General features: G+C 46.2%; 1 protein-coding gene across 2 annotated transcripts in view; it reads right to left on the reverse strand.

Moving 5' to 3' along the window:
• Positions 1-22824, reverse strand: part of LOC135252582 (CYFIP-related Rac1 interactor B) — a 63627-nt gene that overhangs the window by 27726 nt on the left and 13077 nt on the right. For both annotated transcript variants that reach the window (XM_064330826.1, XM_064330825.1), the window contains exons 2-3: positions 8407-8498; positions 4610-4650 (exon numbers count right to left, since the gene is read on the reverse strand). The gene's annotated coding sequence lies outside the window, so the exon portion shown is untranslated. The remainder of the gene's footprint in view (positions 1-4609; positions 4651-8406; positions 8499-22824) is intronic.

Raw genomic sequence — 22824 nt, forward strand, 5'->3', positions numbered from 1 at the left:
GGACCAATTAACCTTCGGCCCTCGTTAACAGCTCCCATTTCACCCCGGACAGTTTTCCGTTACACACGGCACAGACGGAAAGCGCAGGTACTGCACGCTGTACATCTTAACTTTTTGAACGCTAAGGCATGTACTGTACACATCGTCAATGAACACAAATGATCATTTCAAGCGACACATAAATTTGTGAACAACAGGCAAAGCCGCATCCTGTCCTGAAGAATCATAAATTCAATCGATCAATGGGACACTTATACCAAATAATTTTTTCGAAAGACGGAAAAAGGATTTTGGGAGCAGGGTTTCAAAAAAAAAAAAACGGTCACGTGAGCTTAGATAGGTGATGTACTAAGTGGCTCTTTTTTTTTGAGGGAATTCGTTCTTATAGCTCACGGTGATGGACTGTGACCCCACCGAGCGAGGGGCGCTCGCCCAGAAAGAGCCCCTCGCCGCCGCCGCCGCTCTCCGCTCCGCCGCCGCGAGCGCGCCGTCCCCGGTCCGCTCCCTCCGGGGCCGTGAATTTCACAGCGCCGCCGAGGCGAAGCCCGTTCGGGGCCGACTCGCGCGAGATTGGCCGCTCGAATCGCGGGCCGCCTCCAGGCCCCGCCCGCTCCCCGCCACGCTGCGCCCTCCCCACGCCGGCTCGCGAACCCGGCCCGGTGCGTTACGGGCCGTTAAACCGCGTCTCCCCGGGAGACCAATCGCAAGCAGGGAGGGGCGGGGCTGATTCATGGTGGTGGAATGCGTATCCTGTGAGGACGGGGAGGCTTGAATCCTGAACAATACTCTGGATCCCTGAAAACCAGCTTTGTCACTGAATACAAACAGGGGGGTATTGACGTCAGAAAGTAAATGTCCTTAACAGCACTTACTCTGACTTGATTTATTCATTTTTGAGGGTCATTCCATTGTTAACTGGCCTGCTCATCTCTACCAACCAAAACGAGGCCATCCAGCCCCAAATACTGAACGGCAAATTCCACTGGTCTGACTAAAACATCCTGGTAGTCACCATGTTTATCCCACAGCATACCCACCCAGTACTAAAGGGCTCAGGGATGCACAGATGCCTGGCCAAGAGCGCCACCCTGTGGCTAAAGCACTCACTGCATTTACCACATGGAGGAACATTGCAACAATTATGTGCAATGATGACATGCTCACTGAACATTACTGCATCTTAAAAATAACTTAATCCACACAAATACATATCAATATGAGTAATGAGATAAGGGAGACCCTCAGGTGTGAGCAGGCACAGATGTGTGAAACTACTTTCACAGCCCCTACATTCCGTAGTTAATCCAATTGCAATTAAATTAGCCATTTAATTGCAATAATTACATGTGTGAATGTGCTAAATTATATTCATCTGATATTAGCCTGTGTGCATACGCCAAGCACTTATGACATGTACCTGTATAATAGCTTCTAATATGAGAAATCTGAAAATGTGAAATTTGAGTTAATCATCCCAGAACAAAGCTAAAATAATAGGCTCAATAATTGGAGGCCTTACGGCAATCTTTACCATTCATTAAACTATGGTCTTCACATTTCAGCTGAGTCCTGATTTGAAAAGCACTACTTATGTAGCACAACCTGTACAGACTCAAGTTTTTCTTACAGAGAGACAGAAATTGATAACTGAACACAAAAAAAATGACAATACAAGTCCTCAGGCTAGTCAATGCACATCGAGTAATATTAGGGTCTCTAAAGAGAACGACATTACAGGGGTAATATTACAGGTTCAGAGAAATCACGGAATTGGTGAAGACTGACAGAGAGCAACTAAAGGATCAGGGGTCACTGTTAGAATCGCTAAGGTACCTGGCAGTGCCACCAGGTTGAGAGGAATGATAGAATTACTAGAAACGGAAACTGAGTGGTATTACAGGTACTAACTTTTAGACTTTCTAAAGAAATTGAAAGACTGATATTACTAGATTACATTACTGAAGAAGTTTAGGTGAACAACATATATTAAGTGAGAGTGATACTATACATTCTGTGAAACTACCACAATGGATTCAGTTATTCATATAATTCAAACTCGGTCTAGACTAACACTTATTATTTCTCATTACATATTCATTCATGCGATGCATATTTGATGGGCTCATAGGAGAGGCAGTATTATTCTTTCTCGAGACTGTCTGAATAGCACTCCCTGCTACAGCATGTAATATATCTGCAAGGGCTCTTTTCACATCTCAAATGCAAGTCACTGACGATCAATCTGCAAACAAATGAATGAGCTTGGTTTGTAACAAGCTGCTTCCATCTGTTAATGATGAGCTCTTGTATGATAAGGCTTGTATAACAAGGCTTTCACTTGCTACATGTCTGTGTACAGAAGCACTTTATAGCAGCAGCATTACTGTCTTAACACTATTACAACTGCCATAAGAATTCAAGGCATAAAAAGAACCATAGGACGACCGATATATCTATGGGCAAAAAAACAGTACGTTAATGGCAGAATAGCTATGCTCATAAAACCCCAGCAACGTCGAGCCAGTAAAGGTTAAAGTCACGACCATAGACTGAACGATACTTATAAATCTCTCATAATGACTGATTCATTTACGGTTTAACAGCCTATTAATAAAAGATGCCCCCAGGTAGGACTGAAATACAAGCGGTTTAATGTGGTCTTAACACACTACTCAATTTCCCAGCATTCCTCTGCACTCAGAAGCCGCATCCTTTATTTTAAATATTACCAGGAGATGGCAGCATTGCTTCATATGACACGTCGACACACGCTACACGTAACTCTTTAAAGGTGTGAGATCACAAATATGTGATTAGAATGTTCTTAATGCTCAAATGCTGATGTAACATTCATTACTGCAATTCTAGAACACCGACCTAGAATTCTGAAAAAACATTACAAAAAAGCCACCTCTTCAAAGGGTTAGAGGAACATCGTTTTCTGAGTTTTTCACATATTATTTCAGTTTTACGATATGTTTTCGATTGGATCAGCTAGTTTATGTGTGTGATGAAAGGATTTACTTGTTTCACCACGGTTGGCATAAGGGGCATTCGGGAGTTCCACTTCCTCCAAAGTAAGGAAGCTTTACTTCCTAAGCTGCATGCAACCTGTGACCACTACACTCAAGGAAAGTACCGGTGCGATTTAAACATTGCTATTTAGGTTTACAGTTGTGAACAAACAATATAAAATCAATGTGTTTAGCTGTACAACCACTGGAAACAGTTACTGTGCAAGCTGCTTTGGAGATATCTGAAGTGTGTTTAAAAAAAAAAAAATTTTTTAAACCACACAATAAAACTGAAATGATATCAAAAAACCCATGAAGTGAACTACGCCTCCCACCACTTTCCCCCGGCCTGGCTTTTTAATAACAGGCAATCAGTGTTGAGCGCACGCCTACGAGGCTCGTCCAAATCGCAGCAGCATCCGTGCAATTTTCGCCCCTTTGTTGTTTACCGTTAACTGATGCAAAGGTCTGTAGCGACAAAATCAGGTTTCATCGGACAATGAAGATGCCTCATTACACCCAGAGAAATACAAAAAAACAAATGATAATAATTAATATCAAATGTCCTACAACCGATCACCTGTATTGCGAAGCAAAATATAGATTGGGAAGCCACACACAGCGTAATAAAAAATATGGGTGCCTTTGATGAACATATCTGTTAAATTCTACAGGACAACCGTACAGCTGGCTTATATTGCCGGTCGGGGGGAAGCTTCATGCTTAGAGGGGGCGTGGCATTCGTGTGACATTTGCGTGACGTGAGCATTATTTTGTCATTTTTCATTAACCACACGGTGCAATCCGGACCCAAGAGAGCAGCGAAAATTTGGCCCAGTCCGAAGGCCCATCCTCTACTGCAAGGCTGCCCAACCCTGATCCTGGACATCTACCATCCTGTGGGTTTTCATTTCAACCCTGATTTGGCGCACCTGATTCCATTAATTAGCAGCTCAGTGACATCTCTCGCTGTTGAACGAGGGGTGCTTTGTTAGGGCTTAGAGTGAAAACCTAGAGGACGGTACATCTCCAGGAGCAGGGTTGAGCAGGCCTGCACTACTGCAATGTGGAACCGCACCTTTGCCACCCGCAGGGCTCGCTCAATGGCTCGCTCAATGGCTCGGTCACGTTTCTTACATTAATCGGAGGAGCAGGGCGGTGATGCCCTGCCAATGGCTCTATGGCCACTTCCATGGAAACGGAGTACGGAAATACAGGAGGAAAAAACAGTGAGGGCAGGAGACCAGTTGGTCCTGAGCTGCGGGTGCCTGCTTCCCCATGTCACCCCCCCCAACCCTTTGCTGCTCTGGGGAGGATAGGGGGGGGGGGGTTGAGCTGAGGAGAGCTTGGATTCCTGCTCGTGTAACTTAAATAGCAAGGAAGAGCAAAATGCTTACCAGACAGAATCTCTGGAACAGGAAGTAAGAGCTCTCAACACGGGAGCAATATTTCCAGAGCTAATAAGCTTGAGAAAAATAAAATCGTTCTATGCAGGAATGATAACCGGAGATAGAGGATGTTGTCAAAATTAAACGAGAGCAAGCTGTTCTGAGATGCTCAGTACTGAAATAAAATTTTTACAAATGTTTCCTTACCTTTAACCAGTGTTTTTTTCCTTGGAAACTTGGCTCACAAGCTAAAAGGAAGAAGAAAAAAAAAGACATCAGAAGACTGCACAGGAAAAACACATTTTCAAAGCATTTCATTTTGAACATATGCAGACATTAATCACACAAAATGCTATGTCTCAAAGCTAGCAGAGAGCATGGAAAGGAAACATTTTATATCCCCAACTGCAACTGGCCACATTCTTAGCTTGGTCAGAAGATCAACACCCTTCCCCCACTCTAAAATAAGAACATTTGCATAAATGAAAACACTACTTTAACTGTGGGAAATTCGTTCGCAAAATGACAGACATTACACCTCATGCTATATCATTACAGACAATCTGCCTGGGTGTGATATTAGGTATTCATTAAAAGCATCCTCAGGCTCGAGCCTGCGCTGAAGCTAGCCATGAGCGCAGTGCATTAGCTAAAGTAGCAAAACAACTATTTCCTTCGAGCTGCGGGGAGCCCAATGAATCACCCGAAATGCTGCTTCTGCGGCAGTGAAGCGGGGGAACTCTGCCCGCGGGCCTACTGTGCGCGAGGCCGGCCTCGCCTGGAGGACAGGCTACGACAGCGTGTTCCAGCAGCTCGGCGTCGGGCTCATTAAATTAGGGCCTAAACCCGCAGGACCGCTTGGCAGGGCACCAGGAAAGGACTTTGCCACCCAGACCTGGCAGACTCTCTGTGCTAAGCCCACAGAAGCCAGTGCCCAGAGATCAGACACGTCATTAGACACGAGAGTAAAGAATCGACCCAACCTATTAAAACAAAGACACCTATATCAAAACTAAGCAGTGCAGTTCGATGGGAATACAACCAAGCTTCCATGATCTGTCTGTGTTGTGAATTATATGAACTGGAAACATTTAAGCACTGACAATGATTGGGGTGCAGGATACGATAGTCCTGGGGCTGATATCAATAACCAATATTTGGCTGGCCGCATTGGCTGACACCGATAACACCGTTTTACATGATGACACCAATGCAACATGCAACCAAATTTCCACATTCATGGCAGAAGCAGATGAGCGTAAACATCAATTTCTGCAGGAAATATATTACAAATTGTATATGTATAACAAAATAGGTGAACTTGCTTACTTTATTAAGCGGACAGCAAGAGTCTGGGGAGCTACACAGTCAGTATAGCTTCTCTTTTTTAGCCGGTAAAAATGACCAACTAAAAATAAATAAATAGAAGAAGCTCAGATGACCATGATTAGGCTCCATTTTGAGCATGACATTTTCATTTAATTTACAGCTTCAGCAGTTCCTCTCTGGCCCATGTATTTTCTGTCATAGTAGCGGTCTGACATGATCTTAGATTATCAACTAACATTTAAGTTTACTTTAAGCTGTTAGTGGCCAACACCAATATGGCCCTGATGCCATTGTGAGTCCCTATGAAATTTACAAAAAAGTATGATTTATGACAAAACTAAAGCACATTGCCATTCACAAGAGCTCTACAAATCTGTTTCGTGCAGCCAGACAGGTTACCAGTTGTTCACTTCTGAAAAAACAGACCCCTGTGATACACGATGAATCGGGTCGGATTCCTAAAAACAAGCTCCCGGGCTCTTCGCCATGTGACCTGCACAACCGCCACACCGCGACGCAGGAGTCTATCAAAAGGCTCTCAACCGCGGGCCATTGTTCATAATCAAACGATAGGGGGCAGCGCCGCTGCTCGGCTGCTAGCGGTGACCTCATCGCTGACCTTCGACCCCGAGTTGCATAAGCGCTCTGGGCTTCGGGAAGCGGGAGGCAGAAGTGCCCGCGTTGCTCAAGCCTGTTCCAGTACCCACAATGCAACGCACTGACTTCAGACCGGTGGCTGTTGCGCCAACGTTCGCTTCGTGAGCCCGACGCACCGACAGCGGCGAGCTGCATTAGCGCTGTGAATAATGGGAGCAGGAAACCCACCCATTGTTTCACTTGTAGTCAGCCCGGTGCTAAAATGACTGTCCGCTAAACCGTCGAACAGACTTGGCTGCGTAGGTTGTTTTCTCTGCGATGACTCACTCGAAATGTTTTGCAAAGAGTACACCAGTCCGTAATAATCGATCACAAGTTGCTTCTACACAGCACCTTTTTATGATCTAAAAGTGATTTACAGTTTAAAAAAATAGGAAAGGGAAGCCCACCTCAGCCGCTGCCAGTACGTGTCAGCACAAACCTGGGTGATGCACACCAGCTATTTTGAACCATCACACATCAGCGGAGTTGGAGAGGCAGGAAGTCATTAAGCCATTTAAACTGAAGGATGATTAGGTGACCTGCTTGAAAGAGCAGGCTGGAATTCAGTTGGCACACCAGGGAACCTCCTACTATTAAGTGCTGTGGAATTCATAATGACTGTGGTGAGGCAGGTTTGATGTTCCAGGCAAAAAACAGCAACGAAGACCGCCCCCTACTGGCCTCCCAACACCACTTCCAGCAGCAGGTTACCGTCTTCCATGTAAGCGCTAAACAAGAATGGCCAACATTTGCTTGAGCCATTACAAATGAGAAAGTCAGAGGGACACATGTCCACTGGGACAAGCACAGGGTATGGCTAATAGCTGTGGAATTGATTCCAGAGTATGTCAGTACCTGACTATAACTGGGAAGTGGCTGAGACAGGACACAGTTGGCCACAGCCTAGAACTAAACTCAACATTGTTTGCTATGGCGCAGATTCGGTACTATTTGTTGTTGCCAGTAAAAAAAAATTAAAAGCCTTGGTTATGGCAAATAGATCCAATTAAACCAATATTGCCACCCCTCGAAGCAAACACACTGTTTCTATGTTGACTGAAAGGAGACAAAATCTCTAGCTGACTGCATTAAATTGCAATCGATGAATTAATGAATCATACAAACTGTCAACTTTGTCTGCTTAAAAAGGCATGTAGTGTCATGAATCAAAGTACTTACTATGTCACACATACGCATACGCATCATGAGACTGTCTCCACTTTAAAAGGGGCTTCTGATTGTCTACATATTTTCTGAGTGTAAAGCCATTAATCTCCACTCTGTGTGTGTGTGTGTGTGTGTATGTGCGACAGAGGGAGAAAGATGGCTTCACCTCTGAGGAGTCAGCGCTGCACATGGATTCCATCCCTCTACCATCTGACGCTTTGGAAGTCAGATGTCTTTTTTTTTTTACCCTTGAGCACAATAGTAACCTCATTTCCTTGATTGCAATAAACCATAATGACATTTTTACAATCTCCCTGTGACTCAAGGTTTTGTCACTCCAAGAAGTCATCAGTAGAGCAGCCATTTAAAAAGAAGAAAATGGCATAACACACAAGTCAGTGTTGCATAAAAAAATAACTGCTTTCCTCTCAGTAAACACAGAAAAAAACCTCCCAGCATTAGTGCTCTCCTGTATTCAAATGTTCGAAAGGAGCACACGACTGTGACATAACCGTTATAACTGTTTCACAGAAATGTATTCTGGCTTTCAGAACTGTTAGGAGCCGCAACAAAATGAGATGACGTAACCCTCAGGTCTGAGGAAGTAGCCTAGAGTATGTGACCTACCACTGCACGTTGCCAAATGGAGTAAAGTACAGATACGATGCCACGCCGCGGATTTCCGAAATGTACCTTTGTAATCCAGGGTCTTAGAGGGTTTAACTGGCCGGTGAGCCAGCCGTGTGACACAAACAGACAGAGCATGTTGGCGTTCAGGCCCGGAGCCATGCAGGATTGGGGGGGGTGGGGGGGTGGGGGGGTTGGGTTGGGTGACGACAGAGCACGGCCACAGCTGGGTCAACACTCACCGGCAGGTGAGATGTTCAGGTCTCAGGGGAGGGGGGAGGGCCCAGCCTGGCAGACGGCCGAGGTCGCGCAGTCTTCCCGCCGGGGTCAGCGTCTGGAAAAAAGAAAGAGTTAAATAAATAAAAATCATGCAGTCGAGCACGTCGGCGACGCTTCGCGCCGGCCGTACATCGCCGGCTCCTATTGGCCGGCTGCCAGCTCCCCGCCCCTCGCTGGATGTGGGCGGCAGTGTAGTATGATGGCCTGGGAACCAAAAAGATCACGGGTTCGTGTCCCGGGGGCACTGCCGTTGTACCCTTGAGCAAGGTGCTTAACCTGCTTTGCTTCAGCATAGGCCTATATCCAGCTGTACAAATGGATGCTATGTAAATGCTATGTAAAAGCTGTGTAAGTCGCTCTGGATAAGAACGTCTGCTAAACACCCGCAATGGATTTGAAGAATTCCCAAGATCACAACTTGACTTGACGAGTACCTTATCACTTCCTCTGCAAATTATTTACTGTATTTTTGCAAATGTCACCATGTTGTAAATACATTAATTTACTTGTATTGCAAATACCTCTGAGGAAACCTCTGAGGTTTTTGATCCAAGCTGAATGTATTAATGCGGCATTGATGAAGTGCCTCGGTGCAGCGAACCGTATTCCAAGCAGCACTTTTTCTCCACAGGGAACACCCTGCGACGCGGTGATTTAATCATGTTGGGAGTGCTTCATGGGCATTATCTGAATTTCTGTCAGGCCCCATTTCTCGCATTTCGGTCTGGGCACTTGTGTTCGCAATCCGGGCCGCAGTTTGAATCCAATATGTACAGGTTCTTCTGAGGAATCATTACGTTTATCCAACCACAAGCATACCGTATACAGTACAGGCCAAATGTATTAGGCCATCTGTGGTTAAAAACAAAACAAGGGAGGGTGGGAGGGAGGTGAAGGGGTAATTAAACTGAGTGAAACCTTATCCACCTTGTGTTTTTTTAAAACCACAGACAGCCGAATACCTTTAGCCTGCAGTGCAAGTAAAACAGGCACCAACATTGCAAGAAATATTGGCTTGACTGTATATTTTCCAGGCAAGCAATCAGTTGCTACTGACCCTTCAAAGTTCAACCAACTTTTTAAAAAAAGCGTGTCCATGCAGCCTTGCTTTAATAAACTGAAACATAATATTACTGATTCATTGATAAGTGACACACAGCCTTGCACTATTCATTTCCTGTTTGTAGCAAATGCATCCAAAAGCCAGACAGGCCTATCTGCTGACATAATACCGCTGCACTTACCAATCAAAAGGAGTTTCAGTGTGACCTCAGCATCTGATTTACACCGGAATAAAGCAGACGGAGCGCAGCAGTTTTGTTTGGAGATAACAAACGAATGTACTCAGTTCTTGGCTGCCTTTCATAGCTTTGTACACATGAGCAGAATTACATCAAGCGCAAGTACCTCATCAGATTTCAGAAAAGAATTGCCACTATGCTTTCATCAAATCGAGGTAGAGGATGGCGAGCGGCAAGGAGAAGCGCGATTGGCTGCATGCCCACAGTGATTATAAGACCGTGTCACTTCCTTGTACAAAGTAAAATGCAAGTTACTAATGACACTACGAGCTAGTGCATACCAGCAACTGATTAGATAAAATGAAGTCATCGCGACCGGTAAAGAAACAGTTAGAATTTTAGAAACGAGTGTGGACGTTTGTGGAAGCCAAGCCAACCGTTTAATAAAACCCCGGTTGGTTGCCTAAGCAAAAAATAAATATGCCTATAAAGGCTATAGTTGACTAATTAATATTGCATTCAGCCACTGTGACTTTATTTAATTGTGTAAAAGCCTAACGGTGTTTTCTTCTTGAGAGAAAGAGAACCGAGTCGCTGGGCTCATTGTGGGGATAAAGGTCTCTGTTTATACTGCCGGGGCGATTAGCTCAAATTAACAATTAACCAAAAAAGGGATGCTTTGGGCTCACGAGGTCACGAGTGAAGAAACCACGCAGGCCTGCGAAACGGTGGCTGCATCACAGGAAAGGGCGCGGTTTAAAATTCAGGTCACACCGCTTCGGCTGTAGAGAAGCGCTCCTCAGCCCGGTCATCTGGAACCGGTCAGAACCTGAAAACACGGGCCGAGCGTTTACACGCATTAATGCGGTCCGTGTTAATCATCAATTAAGGCTCCGCAGAGGGGAATAATGTTTCTGGAATCAGTCTGGCGAGGTCCTCTTCCGGAGAAAAACCTCTACGCAACGCCTGAATTATTCACTGGCTTTACACGGGGCTAAAAAAACAAAACCGTTGTGGGTCCTGTGGATCTCTCTGCCAGAAGTCTAGTTTCCCGATGATACTGGGAGATGGGAGATGAGTCTTGAGTCTTAGCCAATGACGCCTCCATCCTGCGCAAAGCGTCCTGACAGCTTATTATCCGCCTGCCACAGGCTGAGCGCGGCTACGCTAACGATGCTCGCTGTGATGCCTGGCTACGGCAGGGTCTTCTCACTGTGCTGAACAGGGAGAAATTCAACACCAGGCTTGATACGGATTTAGATGCTATCTAGCCTGTAGGTAATCGGAGCAATTTAGTCAGGAAAATGGCAAGCATCGTTGGGCTGAATGGCCTGTTCTCATCATTATGCTATGTTATGCTATGCTATGTTGATGATAAGCTTATCGAATAGACCGACCGACAGACTTTCTGCGTCACAGTCATGGATGTCTAAGCTCACTCTCATTTACTAACCAATAAAATTTCTTCATGGTAAAAACTGACACCATTTTGTGGTAAACAGTGTGAATAGTTTATCACCAGAACCACATGACTGCTTCAGAGTAGTTCTACCACAGGTGTCCCTTACTCGTTATTGGTGACGATGACAGTGAGGCCAGTGTGTTCTATGGCAGCCCAAGCTTGCCATTCACACAATCCAGCAACACCAAAATCTAAACTAAACAGATTGTCATGGCTATTCCACACACCGCCAACGTCCAGCTAATGCAGATATCAAAGGAGCCTGACCCTTTCCAGCCTGCCCCTCAACAGAGAAATGCAAAACTGTCTCACGTGGCACAGGGTACAGATATTTTGTAAAACGGAATCCTGAGCATTCAAAACAGCTATTTATCATGGCACCGATCCAAGAAATATTATTTCCCCAAGCTCGCTTCTGACACAGCGTATTAAAACGTTAGCGCGTGTCAAGTACACAGGAGTTCTCACAGAAGAGCTGAGTGAAACGCAAAATTACATAGCGGGCGCAGGCCTCCACAGCTCAACAGGAAGTGGCTTTGAACAAAACAGAAGGGGAAGTTTCCACGCGCGAGCGTCTGTGCTACCGCTCAGACCTGCAGCAGGCTGGAGACAAGGGGAGCGGAGAGCACGGTTCTCTCATTGGTTCCAAAAATACGACGGCGCGAAAAGAAGGGCCGACGAGACGCGCGTCGCCTGCGAGGGTCCCGTGCAGAGGTCGCCGCGGCCGAGACCGCAAGGACGAGGCGGGGGCTCAGAGAGACATTCGAGACACTCAGCAGACAATAATAATAAATCACGACCGCTTCCTCCGCGTTCTTTGTGAATTATGATCAGCAGCGCTAGCGTATCGATTGGCCGTGCGTTATTTGACCCGTGACCTCCCTGCACAGCTTATACCAGCCATGTATACCAGCCAGCGCTGCCAGCGGGGCGGCCGCGCCTCTCTGACTTTGCATCAGATCGGCAGAGGGCGCGCACTCGCCTACCAGGAAGGGAGGTCAAACGGAAACAGGCAAACGCGAAGACGGGCCCTCCGCGTGCGTCGCCGCGCGCAACCAGCGGCTGGCGGCTGCTTTGTTTCCATCGCTCGTTTTCCATCGAGCAGCAACTCAGAGATGAGCACAACGACGGCCGTAGATGGTATTGAGGTTAGGGAGAGGAGGGGAGGGGAGGGGGGGCGCAACAGCATTTACAATGACTCAAAATCAATTTTACAACTGATCAAATAACCAGAATAGACTTTCCACCCCCCACCCCCCCCCATTGTAATGAAAACGGCATCCTTTTTCCACTGTAACAAATTCGAAACTGACGCGTGGTTCATCAAGCGCCGCAGAGCGTGGCGAACGCGAACTCTGGCTGTTCATCTCCAGCCAGACGGCGACGGCGTTCCTCCACTTTCAGCTGAAAATTGCACTTCCCCCCTCCTCACCCCACCCAAAAAAAAAAAAGAAACCTACAATACCAGTGTGCATACTTCTTGCATTACATCCTGCATTGTGCTTCCCTTTGTTCTTCCTTAACAATATAGAGTCACAGCAGATGTTCCGAGGGGTAGTTTATGGAGGAAGTTCATAAGAGCTGCGCTTGTGCTGTTCTGAACACTGACAGCACTTTATGGCGCACACATTATCATAAGGCAATGTTTCTCTAAAGCCTTTGACAAAGACGAGCACGAGGCGTAAACAGTCGCGACGCGGCATTGAGCCGTAACGGTAAAAGGCTCGCCGAACACACGGTGCGCATTGCGACAGGCCGTCGTTTCCTTGGCGATGGGTTGCGCAACCGCGTTGTCACGACGGCCGAGTTTTGGGCGTCGGGCTGCGTGGTGGAGGCCGTCGGAGGGCACAAACCGCGGAGCCGTTTCCGTTTCCGGCGCGGCCGTGGGCGGCGCCCCCGCGCCGAAAGGAGGGAGGCGGCTCTGCGCGGCCTGGGCTAAACCGCGTCCGGGCCGTCCGAGCGGCAGATCGGCACACGCGAACAGCTCCCGCCCATCTGTCACCCTGTAGCTCCAGCGGGGGCCAATGGCGTCAGGCGACGAGCCGCTATCAAACCCGAGACGCGCGCCGCCTGACGGCTTAATCCGCCGATCGATTCGTCGGCGCCGGCCCGGCAACCAGCGGACAGGGGCCAAATCAACCGTCAATCGGTCGCGGGACAAGGTGGAGATTGGCTACACCTATGAAAAGGGCTGAGATCTGCAAATCTCTTCGTTACAATAACAGATGGCACCGAATTAAGAGAGGGGGGAAAGGGGGCGGGGCTCCCGTGTGACTGACAGAATGCCCGCGCACGATCCTGCAGTTGGTCAACTGTGACACGCTCACCGGTTTGCTGCCAGTCAAACAAACCCACGTAATGTAAGCAGGGACATTGCTTTGGTTTTACACACTACAGCAGATGCCCCTATTATAGAATGTTTAGCTAGAATGAGAACCAATTAAAAAGGCAAACTTTCATTTCTCCTTCTCAATTAGCCCTCCTGGACTGGCGACATACCTCCAAACAAGGTATTATATGTGTATATGTGGATGGTAAAGTAAAAATACTCAGCAATGATCTATATCAGTGCCTGGAAGTCTGCAACTAAGCTGGGGATTATATTATTTCCTGAAATAAGCAATGCTGAAGATAAACATAAAAGAACAGGGGAGGCCAACGTGCAACCTTTTCTCTCTCTCAGACACGCGTCGTCTTTTCTTCTCCCGAACGAGCACGCTGCCCGCAACCTGCGCTCGGGCCGCGGCTCGGGCTTCTCCTCGCAGCCGCCTTCCGCGATCGCCATCTCCACCCCGCTAAACTCCAGCCTGGAATCCGTCCAGCGGCTGCGTTTGTTTGTTCTACCTCGCCGCGTGAGGCCGCGAGCTGAAGCTCACGGGGCGCGACGTTGCGAAGCGGACGCGCGGCCATATAAAGGCTGCGAAGCGCTCGCGCGGGCTCCTTCCTGCGACACCGAACCCTACGGAGGGGGGCGAGCTCGGCCGGCCGCGCCGCGATTAATTCCGGGGACGCCGCGGCGTTTTTCCGGCCTGAATACATATGCGCTGCTTACCAACGATCCATCAACAGGCCATTCTCAGACAGGCTTTAATGTAACCCGGCCTTTTGGTCAGCGCACTGTGCAGTCAGCTTAACGGGCCTAGCAGAGTGACAGATATCAGGGCCATCTGACCTTCTCCAAAAAGCAATCTGCCTTCGTTTAACAACGGGAGTTTGGCAAGTCGGTGGCCTTCTACAGTTATCGGATTTTTCCTACACAGTAAACTGCCCAGTGTTCAACTCTTAACTGAGTATATATGAGTCCAGTTGGGACCATATGTACTCTGTAAGAGTTGATTTAACACTGAACATTTTGCTGCGTATTCTCGGCTGATGGGAGCTTTCATAGGGATGAATCTTCAAATCTGTTCTTTAGATTCAGATCTCTTGAACTGTGGAGTCTTCTCAGCTGTTGGCTCTTGAAGATGAGTGGTGAAACCAGCCTCACAAAACACGTGCGTGGGATCTCTCCTTCCAACATTACTGATACTATGCAGAGCTGCAGGATGCTGAATCTGTGGCGAAGGGATTGCGAGACACAGAGAATATTATCTATAGGGATTTATCCGTTCCAGATCCACCACTGCACACTGACAATTGGCTACGTTCGTACAGCGCCATTAAAGTCACTGCTTTACCGAAATGCAGGATGAAAAATTAAGCAATTTGAAAAACAGGTCATGGACTTAGGAACGTCCTTGAAATGGCCATTGTAAAAGAAGCACTGCTATTTAAGTGCATTCACCCTTCGTGTTATAAATTGCACCTTGGCCTCAGCCACTCAAAACGACATAGCAGTTTGACACGCCCACACTGCAAGGAAATGCAGCCGTTTTGGAGTTGCTCTTGCCTTTTCTTCAAAAAGCCGCAGTTTGAACTTGGCCCCTGCACACGATACAAAGGCCATCCCCTCAAAACGAACGCAGCTGGAAATCAGGCCCCGAACTGTTCATAAATTTCAGGGATTTTTCCAGACTTGAATCTACATAACGTTTGAGAAATGTGATTGTTTCTCCAAATAAGCGTGCACGTGTCGGTGGTTTCCAGAAAGAAAAAAAAAAAAACGATTACATCATTAGGTGGAGTTTACTGTTTATCTAAACTGCTGTTGGGATATTAAACTTTAACTACATTGGCAACACTTGAATGGCGGTAGACAAAGGACTGGATTTAGTATTCTGCAAACTGCTATAGTATATCAGAGTCACAGTGTCACTGTCACTGTCACTGCTATGGGTGCTTCTGCTTCGCAATATTACATGAAATGAGACATTCTGAATCAAATCCGTACTTTCCTTCGCAATGACAATCGCGCATCTATTGCAATAATGAAATTTCCTCCAGTGTAGCAACAACAGAACGAAATCAATGCATTTACTCAGACTGGGTCAATGTTTTAAGCTGTGTGAAATTCTCCTTAACGCTACGAGCCCTGGATGAATGAAATGCTTTCATAAAATGGCCGCCCTTTGACATGGTGCACAAAGACACGTTGGCTCGCTTGGCCCTGGGTCAGATCGATGCCACTTTCATGCTCGGCCTATTGACGCACCGCATTACAATGGCGCTGCACTGTTCAGTAGGACTGTCTTTGGACCGTTGAGGAGGTCAAAGAAGAGGAGGATGAGGATCAAACTCTACAAGAGACTGGTGTTCACGATTTATGCAGTGGGCGTGGCTAAATATTGCGAATGATCATGTCTCATCCATGTGTGTGTGTGTAGAGCAGTGTCGGTCCACGCACTCCACAGTACACAGGACAACATGCAAGCTGGTGACATATTGGAAATAGTGACACAGTCATGTGGGACAAACAAGCGATCGTTAAAAATGTGTCCCATTAAGAGAAGGGGGCAGGGTAACGATACTGCATCAAACTACAGCGCGCCCTCCAGTGAGAACATCACGGCATCAATGGCATCAATCAATCAACGGCACGAATGCACTACAGGCAACTAACAATTAGGCCAAGTCAGACACGACGTAAAAAAGATGGCTTCAGTTACGATGCTGTTAAACCTAAAATGCGGTCAAAACCTTTCACCCGCCGCTCTCCCCGGTTTTTGCCGGTTGCTGGGGAACAGCAGGAGGGAGGACGAGCCGAACAGGAGCTCCTCTCGGCGGAGGCGCGAACCGGAGCCAGAGCGCCGGGACTCTGGGAATTGGGAGGGGGGAAGGAGCAGGAATGCCCCTGACCAGTGAGCGTGGGCGCTCGCCCTAGCTGGACATCGGGGCTTACGGTAGGCCATGTCAGATGGGCCCGGCAACAGGACACCACTGCTGCCTGGACAGATGGGAGGGGGAGGAGACGGGCTGCTTCACTGGCTATGGGACAAACGACCGAAACACACCAAAGAACCAATGCGACATACACGAAAGAGAACGTGCCTTTAAAAATAAAAAAAATTAAAATAAAAAAGAACAACTAACATATTAATTAAAATCAACACATTTTGCATCGATAGTTATGATTTGCCACTTGCTTTTGAATTAGCCTATCCAGTGAAAGGGAAACTCCTATCTGCCACACATTTCTTAGCTTGTATTCTTCAGCCTATATTATATATTCACACTGCTGGAGTCAGAATCAGCTCAGAGTAGGCTAAATGCCTTGCTCAAGGAGAAACATGCTACACCACACTAGGGATAGACTTTTTTTTACACTGCAACACTATTTTAATAGCAAATGTGTAGAAATATACATTTAACCCTACTTCAGAAAAATGAATATAAGCAGACATAATTGAAGGCTATGTTTCATAAGCATACATACCCAGTATGTGCTTTGAAGTAGGCTATAACGCCAACATACTTATCATATTTTCAGGTCTTCTGTGTTTAAGATGTCTCTTTTCCAAGGTGAAGCCTACATTCAGAATTTTTATATCACTGTAATACCTCCATGACTCGTACACCATGAAAACTGCTTTTCCACTATTTGAGGATAGATTGTATTATCCGTTTACTTCAGTAACTTACATGCACCTGGACTGAGGTAAATTGTATATCCTGCAAATAATGTGAACATACATTTCATATTCCGTAAGTCCACATCCCCAAAACAGAACACTTGCCACGGTTGGTTGCCATGACAACGAATCGTGGAGCGCAATAGGCGCTAGTCTTTCCTTTTCTGACTGACATTAGAGGTGACTGCTGGCGTCAAGTAGCCAGCCTGAGATCGCTCAAAACCGGGCAGAATTTCTGCGTCGCTTCGTGGCGTGACATAGCCTAGCGCAATGAAACTGTCACAGACACCCTCGTTCGTGAGATGGGTAGGTGTGACTTCAGTGGTAGATGAGCTCACATTACCAGCGAGGGCCTCTGAAGCTCACTGCAGAGGCTTTGACGCGAGGAGAAAAACGGACCGATCTTTTATTTTTATTTTTCCTGTGGGGTTGGAATACCCTGTTGAATAACGCATCTAAAATAGAGTCTGTTGCGCAATCATTGGCCTAAATGCTACTTTTCTTAAATTTAGTGACAGGCTGCCACTGTTAGCACCGAGGCTGAAGCTCGTTGGTAGCTACTAAACAAAAGGACACAGCGCTACTAAAAATAATAAAACAAAAAACACCACATGCTTAATTCTAGAATCCTATTATTTTTTCCAATCAGCTGTTACATATCAGGCGGCATCTCTTGAACCCTAGTGTAGTTAATGCTGTTTTTGCATACAAAGCATGCTCTAAGCTTGTTGCTTCAGAATCCACCGTTCTTGTGTTCTGTCAGTGTTAGTTAAGGAAATCAAAAATTTTGGTAAAAATAACATGGGTAAAAATCATAGAGAAAATAACAGTTTTCAGTTCCAAACTTTGGGTTCCGGACAACTGTAATTCTGTGATCGACACTAACAGGTATGTCTGCATTTGACTGCTACAGCATCAAGGATCAGTAATATCCATGCATAAGCGTTAATATATTTAATGAGGTTCCTTTTGAATGGCCAATGTGCTCCTCTGTCAGTGCCAGGAAATGACATTATTTGAAGTTGGAATGGAGGAAAACAGGAAACACTTTGTACTACCTCTGGTAGTACAGGCCGTACTGGGTAAGCTCCCTCAATACACGACACTTCTCTGCATCAGGCAGCATGCTGAATCCTGAGAGTCTGCTCTGGAGGTCTGCTACAGTCCCTGGGAGAACCAATCACTCCTCTCGATTTTTTGAAGAAAGGGTCCAGGGAGATATGGTCTCCAGTTTCAGAACAGATAAAAGCTCAGGCACTGCGAAGGAATGGCCCGGCGGTGGTTTTAAGATGAGAGCGCTGTACTCTAGTGTACTGTTTCAATAAGATACGGCCCAGGAATGAGATAAGGTGCATAACAGAAATAACATTTCTCCAGCATTGTGCACTGGAAGGCCTTGAGGAAAAGCTGCCCGCATTAAAAACCCGTATCCATTACACACCTCTGACCGAGAAGCCCTTCCGTCATCGAGCTGCCCCCCCACCCCCCACCCCCCTCGGCGACTCGGTGACAAGAGGCCGCCTGAGTTATGCGCTTCTGGTGACGGCGGCAGACCCCGGGCGCTCGGGTTTCAGCCGCGACGCGCGTCGCGTTTCCAAAACCGGTCGGACGCCGAACCGCGTTAGCCGTCTCACGTCGCGGGTCCTGACGCTTCCCTGAAGCTCCCTCACCGAGAAACATTTCTGGAACGTTCCGGAACATGACTGCAAATAATGCTTTTGGCGTGACCGCCGAACCGGGCGAGCGAGAAGAAACCCTCCAGAAGGGAAGTAGGCCCAGAACGAGGCTGACGCGACAGCCGACAGCGGCCGGATCTTCGGCAAACTTGGCTAGAACGTTACGGCAGGGTTTCAGGGACTGAAATCATTTGGAATGTTACACCTATACAGAGTGTCTCAGGCAGAGACAAAAAACCAAAAAAAACTTGTCCTGAGTATTCTTGTCCCGGACTCTCGAAAGGCATCTCATTCTTAATATCCTGAAGGCTATAGCCTAATTCTTGCCCACTGACGCGCAGGCTATAAAAAAAGGGTGTTTAGTGCTCTAAAGAAAACACGAAGATAATTTGATTGCTGACTCTAGGATTTTGTGGGCAGACCTTATTGAATGAAGTGATACTGAGAGGGGTGACCTCTTCATTAAACAGCAAGTGGGAGTCTGTTTAAGCTTCTCGCAACACTACCCCGTCTAATACCGTGGCGGAATGAAAAGGGAAACTGCTACTTCGCAATGTGAAGGTGACAGTTAGACACGGGCTATTCGGGGTAGCTTAATCTGCTCAAACTTCCCCTTACCGCGGCTGCGCTTCGCGACTTATTGTCATTTAAATTGAGCAGAAATAAAAATTTAGAAGCAGATGAATTCAGAGGAGAACTACGAACAACCGGAGGAGACCTGGCAGAGAAAGCCACAGATAACGGCCGGGGCTATAAATTCTAATTCTGCTTTGCATGCCTGTTTCCTGGTTTGAAGAGTGGTAAAAGCCAAGAGGGCACCACACACCGACGAACGTCGGACACGGGCTCTCTCAAGTCTTCGAAACGCAATGCCTCCCACCATCAGAACCACTCTGCCGGATTTGGTTTTCCCTGTACCGTGACCTACGGCCTGCCTCGAATCAGCAAGGTCTCGCTGACCGGGCCGGTGAGAAGGCCTTCCCTCCCCACGGTAAATAAACCGCTGTCTGTCCGCTGTGGTCTGGCGTGCCCGGCGGTTCAGCTTTCACATTCTTTCCCTGGGTCCCGCTCGCCGTGTCGGAGCATGTCTGAAAGCGGAGCGCTGACCGCCCCTCGACCACACTGAGCGCGCTCAAAATAGGCCTGCTGGTTTTAAGGTCTTCCCTCGGTGGAGGGAGGGAGGGGGGGGGGGGGGGAAGAGAAACTGTGCCGCATGCCTTCCTCAATCCTTCAAAGAAAAAGGGGACAAGGTGAGTCCCATATAGAACACGCTTAGAGAATCCCTCCCCGCCCCTATTCATACGATAGTGTCAATTAGCCCATGGTGTACATTCAGCTACAGCACCGTATTAAAAAAAAAATAATAATTTTAATCCGCTTCAAATTTCCTTTCTATCCTGCATGATTGTGAGCCAGTTTTACTTTTAAATTAAAAGCCTTCACTTGTCCCTTGTGTGGGGAGAGAGAGACCTGTGGACAAGCTCACAACAATTAAAATATTCCCAGTTAGAGTATTCTGACATCCCAAAATCTAGCTCGGTGTCAATTTCGTCTCCTGCAAACTTTTGACTATGGACAGCTTGAGTCATGTGCTTTGATCCAAAGTGACTCACGGAATACAAGTAAAATCTTCAGTACTGCAGAAGATCTGCCATTACACTGCATACACTACCTGTACGTAAAGAATTACAAATGGCGGCAGTTTAAGCAGAACGGACTATCATGCTTCTCCAGGAAGACCAGAAGTACTCTCTTACAGCCTTTATCTGTGCAATGAGAAGTTATTTATAGCCCACTCATGAACATCCATGCAAAGCTAATTTTGCATGTCTTCATTTCCCTGCTAAAGGTGAGGACACAAAAAAAATCAAGAAGCGGAGATAGCCAAGTTTCGTTTTCCACTGGAACATTGTACTAACGTGCAAATGCGTGTGGGGAAAAATCTATTCCCCAGGCACATTTCAAGGAATAGCGTGTGGCAGTCAGTAACACTGACAGTTACTAAACATGAGCAGCAACTCCATGCTATAGGGATGTTGAGTGATCCACTTAATTATGCTTAGTTTTATTACAGAAACGATTCTTCTGAAATCATAGTTTGATATGGGAATTTGAACATCAAAAAAGTGTCAGCCTGCTTCAATCTTAGAAATGCAACGGTGCGGTTTCAGTTTGCCATTATGGATTCTGTAAACAAGAAAAACGGCTAAATTTTGTAGTTATATTTATTATTACTACAATGAGACTGTGCTGCATAACAACTCTGGACAGCAGTTTGTGGATTCCAATGGCAGTTGAAACACTGGAATTGCATGCTGGGAAAAATACTTCTGTCAAAATGAATGACAAAATAAGTTAAAAAAACAAATAATAATTTAAAATGTTAACCCCTTAGTAGATAACAGGAAAATAGCACTTGGATAAAATAGGATAAATGGCACTATTATAGCACGTCAATGCTTTGGAGCTATAAGGAAATTAGTAGCCTATTATGAATGGGTTTTCCAAAGGAGTTGTTTCAGCTTCAAAAGCAAAACACAAACTGGGAGTTGACCTCAAGACAAAGAATGATTCATAGTCCTAAGAATTCACAAACCTCATCATTATCAACCATATAGCCTAGGTCTGTCATTATGAATGGGTTGACCTGAGGCTCATTTATCATTTTCATAACAAAATGTATTAAAAGATTAAATAAAAAACATTTCCTTAAAGCTTTTAATGAATGAAGGACTGAATTCATCCAGCATCGATATTTTATCTTAATGTGCATTGCTTCTTATCGTTAGATGGCCGGGGTTTGATAAAGCACCAATTTCCCAACACTGGTCTGCATCATCTACTCTGATGTGGGGAAGAAAGTAAACAGCCATTTTCCTGTTTGCATGAGATAGGCTACTAGGCTTTATCTTCACTTATTTCTACCCTCATCCCCATGGGCATTGCTTATAGCTTTGTCAAAGAGGCACGCTAGCACACACTTTACATTAGCGGTCGAGGCTAAATCACTGGGGCGAGGGCCTGCAATCGAAGACCGCATTTGTTTTATCGGACCTACTGAAATGAATTTCCTCAGTGATAAGCGCGGTGCTTCCATACAAATTGCTTCTACTTATTTCATTCTTAAAATGATTTTCATCAAGTCTTTTCCCCGTAAGTAGGCCTAAGCCTCATACGGTCAACCCTGAATGTCTGCAGAGCAGCTACAATCTAAACACAGGGCACAGAGGGCTTTCAGAGTGAACTCTCTTTGGACCTCTGTCAGTCTAATACAGCCATTACCAGAGCAAAATGTTTAATCTCAGACTCAAATGCCGCTGCTAAACAACAACAGCAATTAGGCAGGCGATCTTTGAACGGTTTGCTCTTTTTGCCTGTTTGCTCTGTCTCTTGCCTTGCTACTGTGTAAGGTGTCTTTGTGACAGCACATCTGCATTGAACAGACGAGATTAAGTTACAAGATCAGCTTTAAAATCTACAGTGAACACTGACTGCAGCCAGAAATTCAGAACAATTTCGCTTGACTTCAGCAAAAAAAAAAAGTGCTAACAAACACAGAATAATAAAAAGATCAATTTTTGAACAAATGAATTGGCCTCATTGGATAGCCACCTGAACATGAAAGCTCATTTGCAGAGAAATGCCTTTTTGCGAAGAGTACAAAAGTTAAAATAATAATAATAATAATAATAATAATAATAATAATAATAAAATTATTACTTCAGGTAAGTTACACATTATCATTCCCATTGCCCAGAATATCACCCCAGACACGACTGTCCTCTTACAGTATTAAGCATGCGGGCTCCATTTTAAGAAAAAACACTATTCTATTAAAGCAACTCCCAGAGAAGCGTGAGGAACAGTCGGCACTGCCTGGCACCGTAGCAACAGTAACAGCAGCAACACAAATGTACATCCCATGCAGAAACCTGAGAGAGCCGTGGCCTCACCCATGCCTTCCTGTGCAGTCAAACAATGTCCTACGGCTAAA

Source organism: Anguilla rostrata, chromosome 4 (assembly GCF_018555375.3).
Source record: "Anguilla rostrata isolate EN2019 chromosome 4, ASM1855537v3, whole genome shotgun sequence".
In the NCBI taxonomy this organism is placed as follows: Eukaryota; Metazoa; Chordata; class Actinopteri; order Anguilliformes; family Anguillidae; genus Anguilla; species Anguilla rostrata.